This window comes from Mauremys reevesii, unplaced genomic scaffold (genome assembly GCF_016161935.1).
Source record: "Mauremys reevesii isolate NIE-2019 unplaced genomic scaffold, ASM1616193v1 Contig62, whole genome shotgun sequence".
Lineage (NCBI taxonomy): Eukaryota > Metazoa > Chordata > Testudines > Geoemydidae > Mauremys > Mauremys reevesii.
In genome coordinates, this window is record NW_024100876.1 from 332,656 (window position 1) to 351,254 (window position 18,599).

The following is an 18,599-nucleotide window of genomic DNA, read 5'->3' on the forward strand; positions in this document are numbered from 1 at the left end:
GTTGCAACAAATCTTGTACAAAGATGGTGAAGTGAGGTGTCTATGAACAGGTTGTCATTTGCTGGTTATGCTTATGCTGTGTGTATCATTCTTGTATTTGAAGTTATGAATATTGGCTCTGTACTTGTATTTCACTGTTTGCTTCTGAGTTGTATCAGTGAAGCATTTGGCCAGCTTATTGAGAAAGGATTAAGCTTTTCACTTCAGAGAAAAAAAATGCATGAAGACAGTTTTATAAACAAGTAGGTAAAGACACAAACCAACCCAACACCGACTGTGACACCCCCCACCCGCCCAAGAAATAGAAACACAAACACTAAATGCTGAGAACCTGCACTGATGGGCTCAGCGTGCAGCTTCCCCCTGGGTTTATATCTGGTGCCTCCCTCCTCTCACTCCCCTCTGCACAACCTCAGGTTCCTCCTCTCTCACCCTCCGAGGAGCAGCCCCAGCAGGGAAGGGGGGAGAGAGGCAGTTTCTGCAGCCCTCACAGCAGGTCCCAGCAGGGGGAGAGGAGCTGCCAGGGCATCTCTGCTGGGTCCCAGGCACTCAGGGCAGAGAAGCAGCTCCCCAGGCTGGCGTTGTAAATCAGAGACCAGGTGCTCTCATCTCTGTGACCCTTTTCCTCTCCAGACCATAGACACCAACTTCCCCCAGTGCCGGTGGGCGCTCGTGCCCCCGGGCCCCACCCCCACTCCACCCATTTCCCACCCCCATTCCAACCCCTTCCCCAAAGTCTCAGCCCCCTCCCTGCCCCTATTGGACCCCTTCTGCAAATCCCCGTCCCGGCCCCACCTCTTCCCCGAGCGTGCTGCCTGCCCCCTCCCTCCTGGCCGAGCGAAACAGGTGCAAGTGCTGGGAGCTGGGGGGGGAAGCGGGCACGCGGTGCGCTCAGGGGAGGAGCCGGAGCGGAGGTGGAGGTGAGCTGGGCAGAGGGGTGGGGAGCTGCCCAATTTTTCGGCGCACCCACGGAGTCGGCACCTATGCTCCAGACTCTGCCATCTGAGCTACAGCCAGCTGGGGAACAGGGAGCTGCAGCCTCTGTAACCATGGCAATGTACAAACGTGGGTCCCATTGCCCAGGCTGAGAACTGCAGTGACGTCTCTGCTCAGTGTCAGGCGCCCAGGACAGAGGCAGCTCCCTGGGATCCAGGCCTGTCCCAGCCAGACCAGGGCTGCTGGGGAGTGTGAGAAATGGTCCCCGCCTCCCCCAGGGCTGAGCTCTGCCCCTAACGCTCCGATTCTCTCTGTCCCCAGTGACGGTGACTCTGGATCCAGACACGGCTCATCCCCAGCTCGCCCTGTCTGAGGATCGGAGACATGTGAGATGGGGACACGCCCGGCAGGATCTGCCCGACAATCCTGAGCGATTTGACACTGGATCAGTCATAACCCTGAGAGGGGGGAGGGGGAGCAGGTTTGTAGAAATTTTGGTGGTGCCCAGAAACCGCACCACCCAAAATCTGCCAACGGCTCTGGGAGGGAGGTTGGGTGAGGGAGGGGGTCTGGGGTGCGGGCCCAAGGCTGGGGCAGGGAATGGGGGCAGGCTCTGGGAGAGAGTTTGGGGTGGGAAGGGGTACGGAGGAGGGGTGCAGAGGGACGGGGTGCAGGGGTGAGGACTGTGGCTGAAGCTGAGGGGTTTGGAGTGTGGAGGGGCTCAGGGTGAGGGCTCTGGCTGGGGCTGGGAATGGGAGGGCTCTGGGCTGGGGGAGAGGGTCAGCGTGCAGGGGGATGAGGGCTCTGGTTGGGACCAGAGATGAAGGGTTTGTGGTGGGGGCAGAGGGGCAGTGGGGGTGAAAGCTCTGGCTGGGGTGTGGGCTCTGGGGTGGGGCAGGGCTGGGGATGAGTTTGGGGTGCAGGGTGTTGCTCTGGGACAGGGGCCAGAGAGGACGACTCCTCGGCCCTTTCTGCCGGCAGCAGCAAGCTCTGGGAGGAGCCCCCTTTCCTGCTCCCAGCAGCACACTCACCCCACCACTGTCACTGCTTGTGCTCCTAGGGCCATGGGTGGCAAGTTTGTAGAAATTTTGGTGGTGCCCAGAACCCGCTCCCCAACTCCACCCCCCCAAACTCTGCCCCCACCTGCCTAAGGCTCTGGGAGGAGGTCTGGGGAGGTCGGTGCATATCCTGGGCTGGGGATTAGGGTGCAGGAGGGGTGCAGGGTGCAGGCTTTGGGATGGAGTTTGGGTGCTGGGTGCAGGCTCTGGGCTGGGGCAGGGGGTGGGTGTGCAGGAGGGGGTGAAGGATGCAGGCTTTGGGAGGGAGTTTGGGGTTGGGAAGGGGTATGTGGGAACGGGGAGGGGGTGCACCTCTGGGAGAGAGTTTGGGGATAAAAGGAGTACAGGGGTGAGGGCTGTGGGGCTGAGGATGAGGGGTTCATGATGTGGGGCTCAGGGCTGGGGCAGAGGATTAGGTGCAGGGGATGAGGGCTCTGGCTGGGGCAGAGGATCTTTATGTAAATAAAGCATATCAAAGTATTTCCTTGTTTATTTCCTTTCATTTTCCAGATGTGATTTTTGAAGATAGTCATGGAATTTTTTTTCTCCTGAACTGGTTGTGTCACTGCACTCTAATGAGGATATGCATGTATGTCACTCTGGGTTTGTCTACACTGCAATGTAAGCCCAAGGATTTTGGGTCTGGAGGCAGCTGGCCCATGTCGGAGAACCCTGGGCTTGAGCATCTATACTGGTTCTTAACCCTACATTAAGACATTTCTAACCTAGGCTCAAATCTGGGGCTCTGGTGTCCACACTGCAGCATGTAGATCTGAGTCCAACCAACCCTAGCCCAGATTCCCCAACACCAGCCTGAAATGTGGCCGCTGTGGCCCTTTGAGCATGTTACAGTGCAGCGAAACTTTTCTGCCCACCCTTCTTGTTACAGGAAGTTGGAACAGCCCGCCAACACAGACAGCCGAGGAGTGATTTTGGTCTGTGTGTGCCAAGCTACCAGAGCCAGCAACATGGAGAAGGCACCTTTTGAAGAAATCCTCTCGCTTGCACTTTCACTCCTGCATCAGAAAAAGGACAGCGCTTCCTTGAAGTGCTGGTGAACATTTGAGAGGACTTTTCTGCCCCACCAAAGGTACCTGATGGACTGTATGATGGAGCAGGAGGAGAAGGAGGACCCTGGCATGGCAGACTCACACTGGCCTATGCTGCTCAGTAGAACTGGCAGAGCTGCTGGTATTCCCTAGGTAGACTGGCACAGGGCCACAAGCACAGACTGGTGAGATCCCATCAGCCTGCAGACCTGGGATGCCCAGCACACAGTCCGGAGCTCATGCAGGAAAAAAAGGTGCTGCTCCTTTAAACAACAAACAGCTTGAAAGAAAGAGAGAGAAAAGAAAATACCGAACAGAAAGAACAGGCTTTCAAATACATGCTATATTTACAGTCAGGCAATGTGAGAATTCCAAACAATTCAAGGATAGTGTAATAATCAGAACACAGAGAAGAGAGTGTCCAAAACCTGCAAGAATAATTTAAGGCCTCAAACTAGTTTTTTTCATGAACAAAGGGACTGAGTTAAGAAAACACAATCACTTTCCATAATATTGAACAGTTTTATTCCCTCTGTTGGTGCCATTAGGCATATCCCTAGATAACTTAGGAGGGTAGAAAAACACAGTGTTAATGAAGCTTTTCTGTACCAGGCCTGAATGGACCAAAGTTATTTTATGTTTGTCCATAGTGCCTCCATGTCTAAACTCTGATTGAACTCTCAGGCTAGTATTGAGAATGGAATGTGTAACAGCTTCTTATCAGTGTAAGACACCAGAAGATAGGGCCCCTTTTTTACTATCTCCTGTTTAGTTTAGAAAGAGGGGAGGGGAGGCAAGGTAATAAATTCAGAAGTAAACCAAGGTAACAGCCTTGAAAAGTTACAAGATAAATTGTTTGCTGTCAAGAATGATTTAACCTGTTTAATGTAATTGTTAATTATACACTGTATGTACTATATAGTAGGGGGGAGGAAACTAGTGGGGGGTAATGAGAATGCCTTATTGAAGTCATGTATAAAAAGACACACACAGCTTGTATCTGTGTGTGCAGGATTTGAGATTGTAAATACCTCCCTGGCACCTTACTTGGGCTCAAATAAACTTTTTCTGCATTCTCCACCCTGGTGTGATAATTAGTGCGACGCACACCGGGCAACGAACCACTGTTTGCTGCCTCAGGCCTTTTTTGGGCCGGCAACACCTCTCTCTCTACTTTCCTTACCCCCTTCCCTGTCTTTCACCCTCCATTTCCTTCCAGCATCTCCTCCCCAGTAAAGCCTCACGTTCCCTTTCCAGTCTTCAGCTTCTCCTCTCCCTACCATAGGCACCACCTTCTACTGGCGCCAGTGGGTGCTCAACCCCCCTCGGCCCCGGCCCCACCCCACCCCACCTCCACCCCTGCCCCTCGTCCAACTCCTTCCCCAAATCTCCGCCCCCGCCCCTGCCTCTTCCCCCCTCCCTCCCGGAGCTTGCTACAGCTGTGTGGCGGCGGGAAGCACTGGGAGGTAGGCAGAGGAGTGGGGACGTGGCGTGCTCAGGGCAGGAGGAGGAGGTGAGTTGGGTGGGGGGTGAAGGGAGCTTGGCTTCCGGTGGGTGCAGAGCACCCACTAATTTTTCCCTGTGGGTGCTCAAGCCCTGCGGCACCCACAGAGTCGGTGCCTATGCTCCCTACAACCCCCCCATGACATCTTCTCTGTCTCCCCAATCCCCCTCTCTAGAACCACGGCAGTGTGTTTTAAACCACCTGAGCTGTCCCCAGGACAACAACTAGTTCAGTCCATTTCTGGTCCAGAACCAGAGTGAACCCCAGTGGGATATTGCTACCTCCGCATCTCCAGGCCTCAGGGGCAGACTCTGAGCAGGACTCCAATCCCCACCCAGAAGAAGGGAAGGATTGTCTCCCCTGTGAAAGACACTGACATGAAAGTAAAGATCAGGGTCTCATTACCAGTATCATAAAATGCCACCCACTCCGCTTCATAGTCCAGATAAACCCCAATCTTCCTAGGTCTCTCACTCAGGGGCATGGGAGTTTCTGGGGAGGTGAGAGCCCGGTACTGATCCCCACACCGCTCTACAGCCCAGATCCCCTGCTCAGGGTTAAATCTGATCCCTCCCTTCCTCCTCATAGACTCTCTGGCAACACCCACAGCCCCAAACCCTCCATCTCCCACCTCCACCTCCCAGTAATGTCTCCCTGAGCTGAACCTCTCACAGCCCAGCAAACAGAAAGAATGGAATCGCTCTGGATTGTCCGGCACCTCCTGCCGTGCAATTCCACGCCTAACGCTTTTCCCATCCTCAGACACGATGAGCTGGGCATTTGCTGTGTTTGGATCCAGGGTCACATTCGCTGCAGTGGAAAGAGAGAATCATGATGCTAAAGGCAGAGCCAGAGGTGCAGGAATGAGGGACTGGCCCTCCCACTCCCCACGGGCCTTGCCCCCTGCCCCTTCTCCTCCCCCAAAGGCCCAGAAGCTGGAGCCTGACCGGGGAACCTGTGCAGCTGTGGGGAGCCGTGGAGGGAGGTGGGGGGCGAGAGCAGCCCCTGGCCCATGTCCCTGCCCCCCAGATGACCCCCCACCCAGGGCTGATGGAGGGTCTGTGGCTCTCCACAGCAGCTGCCCGGGTGTCTCTTACCATGGCCTGGTTGCAGCTCTTTGGCCCCCGAGGCCCTGTCCCCAGGCCAGGCTGGAAGCTGCATCTGGGTCAGGGTAAGAGCCATGCGGGCAGCCGTGGGGAGCTGCAGACCCTCCACCTGCCCTGGTGGGGACCCAGGGGATGAGGACATGGGCCAGGGGTAGGGTGACCAGATGTCCTGATTTTATAGGGACAGTCTCGATTTTTGGGTCTTTTTCTTATACAGGCTCCTATTACCCCCACCCCCGTCCCAATTTTTCACATTTGCTGTCTGGTCACCCTAGCCAGGGGCTGCGCTCAACCCTCCTTCTGGAGCCGGCCCTGATCCCGTCATACCAACCTCCATAAACTTATCAAGCTTAGCCTTGAAGCCAGATATGTCTTTTGCCCCCACTACTCCCTTGGAAGGCTGTTCCAGAACTTCACTCCTCTAATGGTTAGAAACCTTCGTCTAATTTCAAGTCTAAACTTCCTAGTGTCCAGTTTATATCCATTTGTTCTTGTGTCCACATTGGTACTAAGCTTAAATAATTCTTCTCCCTCTCTGATATTTATCCCTCTGATCTATTTATAAAGAGCAATCATATCTGCCCTCAGCAGAGTGCAGGACAGAGTCACAAACCCGAGCAGGAACAGGTCAGTAACACAAGCGAAAGGCCATCTGCGCCAGGTCTGAGATGCAGAATCTTTCCTCTCCTGCAGATGCCTCTCCCCAGAGAGGGGATCAGAGACACAGGAACGCTGGGGAGCCCCAGCAGGTTTTATTCCCATTTCTTTTTCATGAACAGAACCCCTGCTGTGCTCCTCCTTCCTAATATTTAAAGTCAGGTCACACCATAGCATGGTTTGATATACCCCTAATTTCAGTTCCATGGGGAATAATGAAGGCCAGGTACAAAGGGCTACCAGCCAAGAGGCCAACTCTCTAGAGTGAGGCGAGCCACCAGAAAAGGGCGTTAGGACAGTCTGAAGAAGCAGAGAGAGATTTTAGCCCAAACAGTGGTTAAAGTGGAATAAAACACAATGGGTCGCTCTCACAACTAGAGTTGGTGACATTGTTAGGCCAAAACTTTTGTTGGTGAAAAATGCAGATTCAACAACACAAACATTTTCCAAATCCATGTCAATTTTGCCAAATTATTTGTTTAAGACAAATAAAAATATTCAAAAAAAATCAGAATATTTTGTTTTGACTTTTTAAAAATGAAATATTTTGATTTTTTTGGTTGGGAACAATATTTCATTTCAAAATTTCCCTTAATTTTATTTTTAAAAAAGCAAAAAAAAAAGTTTATAATGCTCAAAATATAACATTTTGTTTAAATCATTTTTTTAACTTTCTAAAAATTTTCATTTCTGGTCTGACCCAAAACAAATTTGTCTTCATTTTTTTGAAATTGCCAATGAACTGAAATATCCATTTTTCACCCAGGTCTCCTCACGACATTATCTAAGGAGGAAGGAGAAGATCATCTTCTGTTTTCAGCAGAGGAGAGGAAACTGCTATAGAATCCAACTTTAACAAAAACTGACAAAGTCGTCTTTTCCTCTGAAGACAAAACTCCCAGTATAGCCTGATCACTAGGATAGCTGACAATAAAAATTCCTATCAAATCGTACATCAGGAATAAGGAGGTCTGTGTGGGGAAGGGGATGTGTTCAGTGCTTAAATTTGTGCCAGGGCACGCCAGCATTGCGCCCGGCATCTCTAGGCTTGGCAGTTTGTAGACCTGGTACCTCTGGGCTTGCTTCATCAATTATGAATGTAGGAAAACGCTTGAGCCCTGGAACCTCTTTCATTACACATTAAGCACTGGATGTATATAAGAGCAGACCCATAGAGCAGCAGGTGAAACCGGTGTGGGAAGTTTTGTGCATCTTTGGCTTCTTCTCCCAGAACTGTGCAAATAACTGATTTTTAGGTTTACACCAAAAATAAATAAAAAATAATAATTTTGGGTCAACCAAAAATCTTAAAATGTGTTTGTTTTGGGTTGAGTGGCATATATTGTTTGACCCAGTATCCTGTTTTCTGACAACTCCAGGTGCCCCAGAGGGAATGAACAGAACGGGCAATCATCAAGTGACCCATCCTCTGTCACCCATTCCCAGCTTCTGGCAAAAAAGAAACTAAGTGATTTGCCCAATGTCACACAGGAGAAGGGATCTGAACTGAGGCCTTCAGAATTCTAGGCTAACACGCTAGCCACTGGGCTGTCCTTCCCCTATGAATGTGCACAGAATAACATCAGGACAGCATCCCATTCAAGTACTACCTGAGCATGTATTATCCAGAAAAATATTAATTCACTTCTCTCCATGTTCCCAAAGGAAGATTCCCCAGCAATACAGCTCACTTGGGGAACCACCTTCACCATTCAAATTTCAACCAGAGAAACTATTGCATTATCTCCTATTTGTGTTTTGTGTTGTTTTAAACTATTTCTACAAAGAAAGGGAGCAAGGATCTCTCCAGAAAGTGAAATTTGGACATTAGCTAAATACAAACTTTACTTACTTGGACAAACTAGGGCTTTTCTCCATTCTGAAACCAAGCAAATCAAATGAAGGTGAGCACTCATGTGAATAAGTTCATTGTTAAGATGAATCTGATTAATAAAAAAGGATGCATTACAGAAAAAGGGAGGGGGAGGGAAACACTTACCAAGTTCTCTTTGAAGTCCACCTAAATAATAATAATAGTAATAATAATTTAAAAAATCAGAAATAAAGATGTTATGGAAGAGCTTTTCTCCCAAGATTAAATTAAGCCCAACCCCTTCATCAAAACCATCTCATGCCAAGACTTTTTAATCAGTCTTTGGGGAACGATTCCCTTCCAAACCATGGATAAGGCACCTCTGAAATCTTCCAGTATCAATTATTCTAGTCCTACGTGGGGTTAAAGGCCACATCCTATACACAACCACTACACAGGGTGGGACGGGATTGTAGGCAGTGAATTTATGTAATGTGATGATGTGACGGAGCGATTCTGGCGGGACCCAACTGAGAGTGCCAAATCAGGACCAATTGCTCAAACAGGGCAGTTACAGCCCTAGGCTGGGGTTTTTCCACCTCTAAGGCAAACCAAACCAGCCAGACAAAAGGACTTTGGTCTCACCCCACTGGCTAACCACAAGTCACACAAGCAATTTCCTTAGACACTCCAGTCTCCCAGTATCACCACCAGTGCACTCGTCCTGGGGATAAATGGTTATGAAAACCAACACCCCAATAAAAGAAAAAGGTTCCCTCGATCCCAAAGGACCAAGACCCAGACTCAGGTCAATATACACATCAGATCTTACCCACAAATCACGCTGTTGCCAATCCTTTAGAATCTAAAATCTAAAGGTTTATTTACAAAGGGAAAAAGGTAGAGAAGAGAGGTAGAATTGGTTAAATGGAATCAATTACATACAGTAATGGCAAAGTTCTTAGTTCAGGCTTGCAGCAGTGCTGGAGTAAACTGCAGGTTCAGATTAAGTCTCTGGAACATCCCCCGCTGGGATGGGTCAACAGTCCTTCGTGCAGAGCTTCAGTTTGTAGCAAAGTCCTTCCAGAGGTCAGAAGCAGGATTGAAGACCAGATGGAGATGATGCATCAGCCTTATATAGACTTTTCCAGGTGTAAGAATCCCTTTGTCCTCACGGTGGAAACTTACAGCAAAAATAAAATGGAGTTTGCAGTCACATGGACAAGTTTCTGCATACTTTGCTGAGTCACAAGGCGTGTCTGCCTTCTCTCCATGGGTCAATTGTGTAGCTGATGGCCCTTAATGGGTCATCAAGCCAGCTATGCAGGGCTGACATCAGCTTGTCTGGGACACTTCCCAGAGGCAGAGCATAATACCAAATACAGACAGTACAGAGCCAATACTTATAACTTCAACTACAAAATGATACACAGACATACAGACAGCATAATCATAACCAGCAACCCAGAACCTGGTCTTAGACACCTTATATGACCCCCTTCACTTAAGATTTGTGCCACTACAGGACCTTGGTTGCAACCCATGTTCTATATGGTCCCCATTTATATCAATAACGTCACACCCCCAACGCAAAATTGATGCAGGAAGGGATGACAAAACATCGCTGACTGCATCCCAAGAGCCCCCTTTCCTTGGGTCTGTCTCACTACAGCTAGTGTTGGGCTAGAGGCCGTACCAGTGTATAACCAAAATGGTTTATCAAAGTCATGTTCAATAACATGAATGGATCTCTTTACAAACTCAAGGTATAACTTGATTAGCTTTTGCAGCATGGTTCCTGTATGTTTCATGTGATCTTGCCAAGAGCTAAAGAAAATAGCTACTTTATCCATACCAGTTCTGGCCAATGTTTTGAACCCAATTAACATGAAACCAATGTAGATATTGAGGTTGTTCATAGTACAGGAATCTTGGCATTTAGCCATGAAAGCAATATGGTAGTGTGCCTCAGTTTCCCTTTCATACAGCACATCAGGTCTGGAATGTATTTTCCCTGTGAAAAGTTCCAATGCTGTTTACAGGCATTAACTGTGAAACATCAGTATAGTAAGGCCCTTTAACATAAAGTGTGTTTCCATGTATTCCTTTCAATATGTTCCAGGGATTTTCCAAAAGATTAGGCACATTGTACATTGTTACAGTTCTTGGCAATAGCAACACATTAGTTACAAAAATTAGCATTAGCAATAACAACACATTCATTGCAAGTGTCCATTTACAATCATGTTTGTCATGCCCCACCCTTGGCTCAATACCATTGGAGTTTGGGCATTTTAGGGTTAACCTGTGGCTTCCCTTTGCAAAATTCAGTCTTCTCTTTCCTTCTTGTCCTGCAGGATGAGACCCTGATTTCTCTTGCTTAACAGAATTCACTGGCTGATGGGGTGGGCCCTCTGTGCTAACAGCTATTAGCAATTCTTTCTTCTCCCTGCCAGCCAAGTAATTCGCATCAACACAGACACTAGCTTTTAACTCCTTAGCTGCTATGGATTCCAAGGCTGGACTTTGTCTTACAGAGATACCACACAAATCCAAAGGGTCTGAGGGTGAGAGCTGGCTTGCTCTCCCCTGCCTCCTCAAGCATTCAGCCATAAAACTGTTCTGCTTTGAAACACCAGTAATTGAATCTGTCCTCAGATCCTGAAGCACAGACTGCTCACTTACAGATTCAGCCTGGAGACATTCCTGTCCCAACACCATTGTCTCCCCAACAAGCTGGCCACACACAGCCAGGTGGTTATAGGGCTGCTCAACTTCCTTAACAGCTTCTACTCCACCTGAGACCTTTTCAAAGCTGCCCACACTGGATCTCTCAAAAGGAAAGTCAGTGGATCCATTCACAACCGAAAATTTCTGGCTGTTAGGAACTGAAACTTCCTTGATTAAATCACTTTTACACCCTTCAGTTGCAGTAAACTGCTTGCACAGGCTACCATGAGGATTCCTTTCCCTAGGAGCTTCTCTAAGCAGCAATTCACCCCTCTCAGAAATTCTGCCCTTCCCCCCTTCACCTAGGGCTTGCTCTAAAGGAACACTTCCCTGAGCAACCACAGATGCTTTCTGGGTCTCACTTACATTCAGAATCACCTTAGGCCCAACAGGCGGATTTCTACACAATCCCCTTTTAGGCACACCTACAGACTTTCTAGATAACAGGTCAGAAGCAGTCTCCTTCCCTGGGCCATGAACAAGTTCAGGAATCTTTTCCTTCTTGCTATAAGTTGTCAAACTGTCAGTAGGTAACACACTTAAATCACCTTCATGCTCTCCTTGTGCCCTGGCTAGGGTATCACCCTGATCAGACAGAGTTGCAACACCCTTTTCCAACCACCCTTTTCCAACTGGCAAACTACAAGCACCAGAATTGTCTGTTCTCTGGGATTTTGCTAAGACACTAACTGGATGCACCCTAGTCACAGTGCCATTCTCCCCAGCAGACACAAACTCAGGACCATTCCCTTCCTGGGCTTTAGCTGTATTTACAACCAACTTTGAGACAACTGAATCACCCTCAACCATCACAGGCCGACAGGCACCTTCTGTCTGCTCCACAGACACAGAAGAGCCGGAGACACATTCTCCTTCACCAGACACACAGCTTGGGATCTCATTTCCCTTGTCCCAGCACACAGGGCTGTTCACAGACAACTGCTTGGAGACCGAGGTAGCTCCCTTCATAGGCAAGTCAATACCCCTGACAGAGACAGGCACATTCCCTTCACTGTCACATTTCTCCACACAGGAAACAGGTAAGGGATATGGACACTCATCTTCCACTATCCCTCCCTTCCCAAACTGCTGATTAGACAAAGCCATCAGCTCACAAGGCTGCCTAGGCTCCTCCAAACTTTCCCTACCAGGCACATTGCCTCTCCCAACAGATAAGCTGCTGCTCTTTTCACTACACTGAGCTACTTTTAGCAAATCACAGTTACCCATTTCAGGTTTACTTCTACAAGCTGCACTAGCCACCAATCCATTACCCATTACAAATTTACCCTCTCCTTCCTCAGGTAGGGATTTAACCTGAGAAACATTTTCCTCCCCAATGAGATCTTTCTGCTCTTGATTTAACTCCAGATTCACTTCTGAGACATTAGACAGACATTCAGAAACTTCATTTACAGACACACTGCTTTCTTGCACAGACAAACAGATATTTCTCCCCAGGTTAGAACTCCCATCTCCCCAGCCATAGCAAAACTGGTTAAACACAGAAAACTGCCCAGAGTAACCCCATATATCAACACAGTTATAAACTGGATTTTCAAGAGGATACAGTTTCTGCCGTTCTTCCCTTGCTTTTTTGACTTGGAGCTGGAGTCTAGCAGTCTCCTGTTGCATCTGTCGAGTTTTCTCCTCAGCAGCCAGCAGCTCCAGACGCCTCTTAGGAGCTTTTTCTTCTCTCTTAGCAACTTCTTTCTTTCTCTCATCAGCCTCTTTCTCCATTCGAATTTCTGCCAGTTCTTGCTCATAATCAAACTGCAGGCTGTCTCTCAAGGCTTGCAGTTTCCTTGCTTTTCCTGATGCTCTCTGTCTCATGGTCACTGATCTTTAACCATCAAACTCTCAATCCCAAAGTTAAAATTTGGATAGCGTGGGGTTCTGACCCAAAGCTTAATTGACCTGGTTCTGTGTATCCAAGCACGACTACGCCACTGTGACGGAGCGATTCTGGCGGGACCCAACTGAGAGTGCCAAATCAGGACCAATTGCTCAAACAGGGCAGTTACAGCCCTAGGCTGGGGTTTTTCCACCTCTAAGGCAAACCAAACCAGCCAGACAAAAGGACTTTGGTCTCACCCCACTGGCTAACCACAAGTCACACGAGCAATTTCCTTAGACACTCCAGTCTCCCAGTATCACCACCAGTGCACTCGTCCTGGGGATGAATGGTTATGAAAACCAACACCCCAATAAAAGAAAAAGGTTCCCTCAATCCCAAAGGACCAAGCCCCAGACCCAGGTCAATATACACATCAGATCTTACCCACAAATCACGCTGTTGCCAATCCTTTAGAATCTAAAATCTAAAGGTTTATTTACAAAGGGAAAAAGGTAGAGATGAGAGGTAGAATTGGTTAAATGGAATCAATTACATACAGTAATGCAAAGTTCTTAGTTCAGGCTTGCAGCAGTGCTGGAGTAAACTGCAGGTTCAGATTAAGTCTCTGGAACATCCCCCGCTGGGATGGGTCAACAGTCCTTCGTGCAGAGCTTCAGTTTGTAGCAAAGTCCTTCCAGAGGTCAGAAGCAGGATTGAAGACCAGATGGAGATGATGCATCAGCCTTATATAGACTTTTCCAGGTGTAAGAATCCCTTTGTCCTCACGGTGGAAACTTACAGCAAAAATAAAATGGAGTCTGGAGTCACATGGACAAGTTTCTGCATACTTTGCTGAGTCACAAGGCGTGTCTGCCTTCTCTCCATGGGTCAATTGTGTAGCTGATGGCCCTTAATGGGTCATCAAGCCAGCTATGCAGGGCTGACATCAGCTTGTCTGGGACACTTCCCAGAGGCAGAGCATAATACCAAATACAGACAGTACAGAGCCAATACTTATAACTTCAACTACAAAATGATACACAGACATACAGACAGCATAATCATAACCAGCAACCCAGAACCTGGTCTTAGACACCTTATATGACCCCCTTCACTTAAGATTTGGTGCCACCACCGGACCTTGGTTGCAACCCATGTTCTATATGGTTCCCATTTATATCAATAACGTCACAGATGATCACTGTAGACAAACTCCTTACCAACAGATAGTCTTGTATCTTTATCTTACTGTTAAATTGTTGTCTCCTATGTTACTATATTGTTGTATCTGATCTGGGACCCTAGTACAAAGTCAAGCCCTGCGTGTGTGTGTTGGAGTTGTTACTCACAGCGTTCCAGTACATGTCTGTGATTCCACAGGAAGTACTACAATACCCCAGACTAGAGCTTGTCAAAACTCAGAACGTCTGTCACACAGTTTCATTAGGTGGCTGAGAATGTGGACCAGCATATCTATTCAATACTCTCAGTTTTAATCACTATCTCACAATCTTTTTGGTGACAAATCATTTGTTGTGTGTTCAGGGGCGGCTCTAGGATTTGCGCCGCCCCAAGCAGGGCGGCACGCTGCGGGGGGTGCTCTGGCGGTCGCCGGTCCCGCTGCTCCCGTGGACCTCCTGCAGATCTGCCTGCAGAGGGTCCACTGGTCCCGTGGCTCCGGTGGGCCTCCCGCAGGTATGCCTGCGGATGCTCGACTGGAGCCGCGGGACCAGCGGACCCTCCGCAGGCACGTCTGCGGGAGGTCCACCGGAGCGGCGGGACCAGCGCACCTTCCGCGGGCATGCCTGCGGGAGGTCCACCGGAGCCGCCTGCCGCCCTCCCGCGGGACGTCGTCCCAAGCGCGCGCTTGGCGCGCTGGGGTCTGGAGCCGGCCCTGTGTGGGTTTGAATTCAGCCTGCAGTTCCTGTCTGGGGAGAAAAGTAGATGGACAATGTCATGAGAAGATGCAATCCACACAGAAATGAGAAAATATAACTTACTAATTTTTTCATTCAGTTCACCTTAAATAAAAAGAAAGGGAAAAGGCAATTAAAAATTCTCTTAGCATACATGGAAATGTATAGATCACTTTTCATTATAGTCATTCAGCTCACGTACATAGGCCTTGATTTATTTCAGTGGAAGTAATCACATACTTAAAGTTAACCATATGCAAGTGTGATGGCCGCCATCTTGGCTGATTCACCAGGGATTTAAGTGGGGACTTCCAGAGCTAAAAAAAAAGACCAAATTGCTGTAGATTTAGCAACGGTCTGTAGCAGACTCATATTGTATGTAGAGCAGCATGCAGGCAGGCCTGTAACACATTCACCAGTGGGTTGTAAAGCGTGATGCTCGTACGCAATGTTAAGCATGTGAGTACTCCCACTGACTTCAGCAAGACCATCTGTGTGCTGAAAATGAAGCATACGTTTAAGAATGTGTCGGCTCAGGGCTCCAATATAATTTTTTTAAGATTTACAGTTTTGCAGCGCAAGGTGTCTTTAGGTCTGATTATTAATTGTTAGAGCTGGTGAGAAAATAGTCTGTGTTTGGGGGGGAGGGCATGTGACAATTTGGTTGACATTTTCCCTGCCCCTTTTTGGTCATTGGAAATAAAAATGATGATGAAAAATCAAAATTCAGAATACTTTGATTACTATTCCTCCCAGCCCATCACCCTTTGATTGCACTGGGAGTGGCATGTGTGCAAGGAATGAAAGGACAGACCGTAACATTATTATCAAAGTCTGTTTTTATTCTGACGTACCATTTTATAGACAACGATTTGTTACAAACACCCCAATCCTGCAAATGACCGAGCTGCTGTGCCATCTGAATAGCGGCCAAAGTTCGTGCATTTGATTTTCAAATTGACATTATTCCTTTAATTAAAAACAACAACAATTTAACTGTGTACAACTTCAACGGAGAGGTTAGATTGGGATAAAAATTGAACTTACTAATATTTTCAAGATGTGCCCCTAAAATAAAGCAAACAGAAATAAATACAAACTATTTAAGAGTTTTTCAATGAACAAAGATTTATATTCTCCATTTTATATTGTCTAGATAATCGTTAATTACATTTCTGTCCATATTGTGGATTTTCTGGCTACAAGTGAAAATAAAAATTCAAAGGTTTACAGGTTTGAACTGTTTCTAGAAGTGGGGCCCTGTTCTGCTTCTGGGAGTCTGAGGTGTGCAGAGATTGCAAGAGTAGGCCCTAGAATGGTAACCACTAACACCACTTGAACAGTTAATATTCATTCGGTTCTATAACTCCGTCTTTAGCCTTTCTACTTTCCTTATCCTTCATATGGATTGGTTTAACTTTCTTCTAAACTGGGACATCTCTCCATGGGACATCTCTCCATTATACCCTTTCCCTCCTTCTGGCTCCAGTGTTGCCTCTCTCTCTTCCAAGTTGTAGCCACTTCTGCTACCACTGACAACAGCCGAGCTCCATCCTCTTTGGAACCCTGCTTCAGGTACTTGAAGGCTGCTATCAAATCCCACCTCACTCTTCTCTTCTGCAGACTAAACAAGCCCAGTTCCCTCAGCATCTCCTCATAGATCATGTGCCCCAGCCCTCGATCATTTTTGTTGCCCTCCGCTGGACTCTCTCCAATTTGTCCACATCCTTTCTGTAGTGGGTCAGGGCAAAACTGGACACAGTACTCCAAATAACACTATCACAGCATCTGGAGGCTAATGCTGATATGGCTGAGGTAGGGGAGACATTTGTCATGCAGTCTAGAGCCTTCATGTCATGTGCGTGGTTCAAAAGAGCCAGGAAGCAGCTGACGTCTTCCCTAGCACAGGCAAGTCTCTAGCAGGATTTGAACTAGCCTGGCCAGCTTCTGCACAACCACTCTGCAGCCCACCGCAATGGGACCATGCAACAAATAAGGAGTGGGTGTGGCTAGAAAGCACTGCCGGCTGGTAACCTCTGGCTGGTGGACAAGATTTATATTAGCTGCAGCCAGGTGGTAGGGAGTAGAACAGCCCATAGGCTGCTGTAATCTAAAGCTGGGTGAATAACATGTTTTTCAGATCTCAGCAATTCCAAATAATTGGCGGGGAGTGGTGCATTTCACCTTTTACCACCAAGCATTTTTATTTAGTTACTCTCAGTGAATAAAAAGCTCAGTAAAAAATTAGTTCCAGCTTGACCAAAATATTTTGTCTGACCTGAAATGAAATGTCTTGTTCTGATTTCAAGCATCTTCTTAAAAAAATAAAGGCATTTTCAAAACAAAAAGTCACTTTGAATCAAAAACTCAATGTTTCATTTTGAAAATGTGAAAACAAAACGTTTCAATTTCTTCAGATTTTTTACACCCAAACAATTTGGAAAATTCAACATGAATTCTCAAAACATTTTAATGTCACTGAATTTCCTTCCCCCCCCCTAAAAATAAAATTGGTTGAAAAATTCCACCCCTCTACTCTACTCTTCAGTAAGACTGGGGTCTGTGTAGAACTGGCCAGGGAGCCATTACTGACTTCTCTGCCCAGGTGCTGCTGCAACTCTCAGTCAGCATTCTGAGTCAGTACCCCTGACTTCTAGTCACTAAACATTTTCTCACATTGCTTCTTTACATCAAATCATTCACTGTATGTCTAATCTAAAGCTGCAGGAGTTTTGAGGGTAGAAAAATAAAATGATGTTATAATGGAAAGTAACACCCTCCTGTCAAAGTTAGAATCAAGACTCACAATTTGTCAGACCACTCTGTTTTTATTAGCGCAGCGCTCCGCCAATAACATTCAGATAATGTGAGTGGCCATGCAAGACCCAAACAGTCTTATTTATACAGATAAAAGAGCGGGAATCAAACAAAGGGACAAAGGAGAAAAACAGCAAAATTCACCTGGGGCATAGCATGCATATCCTACTTCCTTACTAACTCCTATCGATCTAAGGCTAATGCTTCACCAATTGCCCTTAAACGGTGCAATTGTTCTATGTTAATGTCTGTTTTCCTGACACCTGGACTCCAGCATTCCAGCGATTTTCCTTAAAGGTACAGACAGCATTTCTTTAATCCTATCTATTTTTGTAATATAATTCATTCTACTTTCACCCTCCAAAAAAAGTTTCGACTGGGGGAAATATAACTTACTAATTTCTTCATGGAGTTCACCTAAAAGAGAGAGAAAGAAATCCACATAAATAATTAGACGCTTGTAATATTTTATCCGAGTGCATCCAGATTTAGGCCTGATCCTGCAAACACTTATTCATGTGTAGTCGTCCCACTGAATTGCGTAAAGTTACATATTGGCTTAAGTCTTTGCAATATCTGGGTTCAATTGTTATTACATGGGATTTTTCTTTACTGCCTAAAACTTAGATGTTTCATTAGAAGAAAAATAGAACTTACTGATATTGTCAAGGTGTTTCCCTAAAATAAAACAAAAACAAATACAAATTATATCATTCATTTAATATTTTCATTTAAATTATTTAAGAACTTTAAGTGAATAAAAATTTCAAGGATTTTTTTTTCATTTTTAAATTAATTCCCAGTATCAAGATCGTCAGTACTAACATTTTCTTTCGTGTTGCATTACCCTTATGGATTCACTACACATACAGATCAATCCTTTCAAAGGTTGGCAGCTCTGAATTATCTGTAGGATTCAGGCCAATCCTGCTTCACAGACCCTAATCTCCTGTTGGCTTCACTGGTAATCGAGAGTGCAAAGACAGCAGGATCAAATCCTAAAATGCGAAGAGTTTGTTGATATGACTTGAGCCTTCAATATTTATTTGCTTTTCTAGCTAGGGAGGGTGTGAAATCTCCATCACTGGAGGTTTTTAAGAACAGGTCAGACAAACACTGTCAGGGACGGTCTAGGTATGCTTCACCCACATGTACCAAGGCAGGATGGGGGGAAGT

General features: G+C 46.9%; 1 long non-coding RNA gene across 1 annotated transcript; it reads left to right on the top strand.

Annotated features, from left to right (window-relative positions):
- Positions 1–1,261: 1,261 nt before the first annotated feature.
- On the top strand, positions 1,262–7,324 carry LOC120394503. Its single transcript, XR_005592319.1, has 3 exons — positions 1,262–1,417; positions 2,505–3,297; positions 7,077–7,324. It is a non-coding gene; the product is annotated as an uncharacterized LOC120394503 (long non-coding RNA).
- The last annotated feature ends 11,275 nt before the right edge of the window (positions 7,325–18,599 follow it).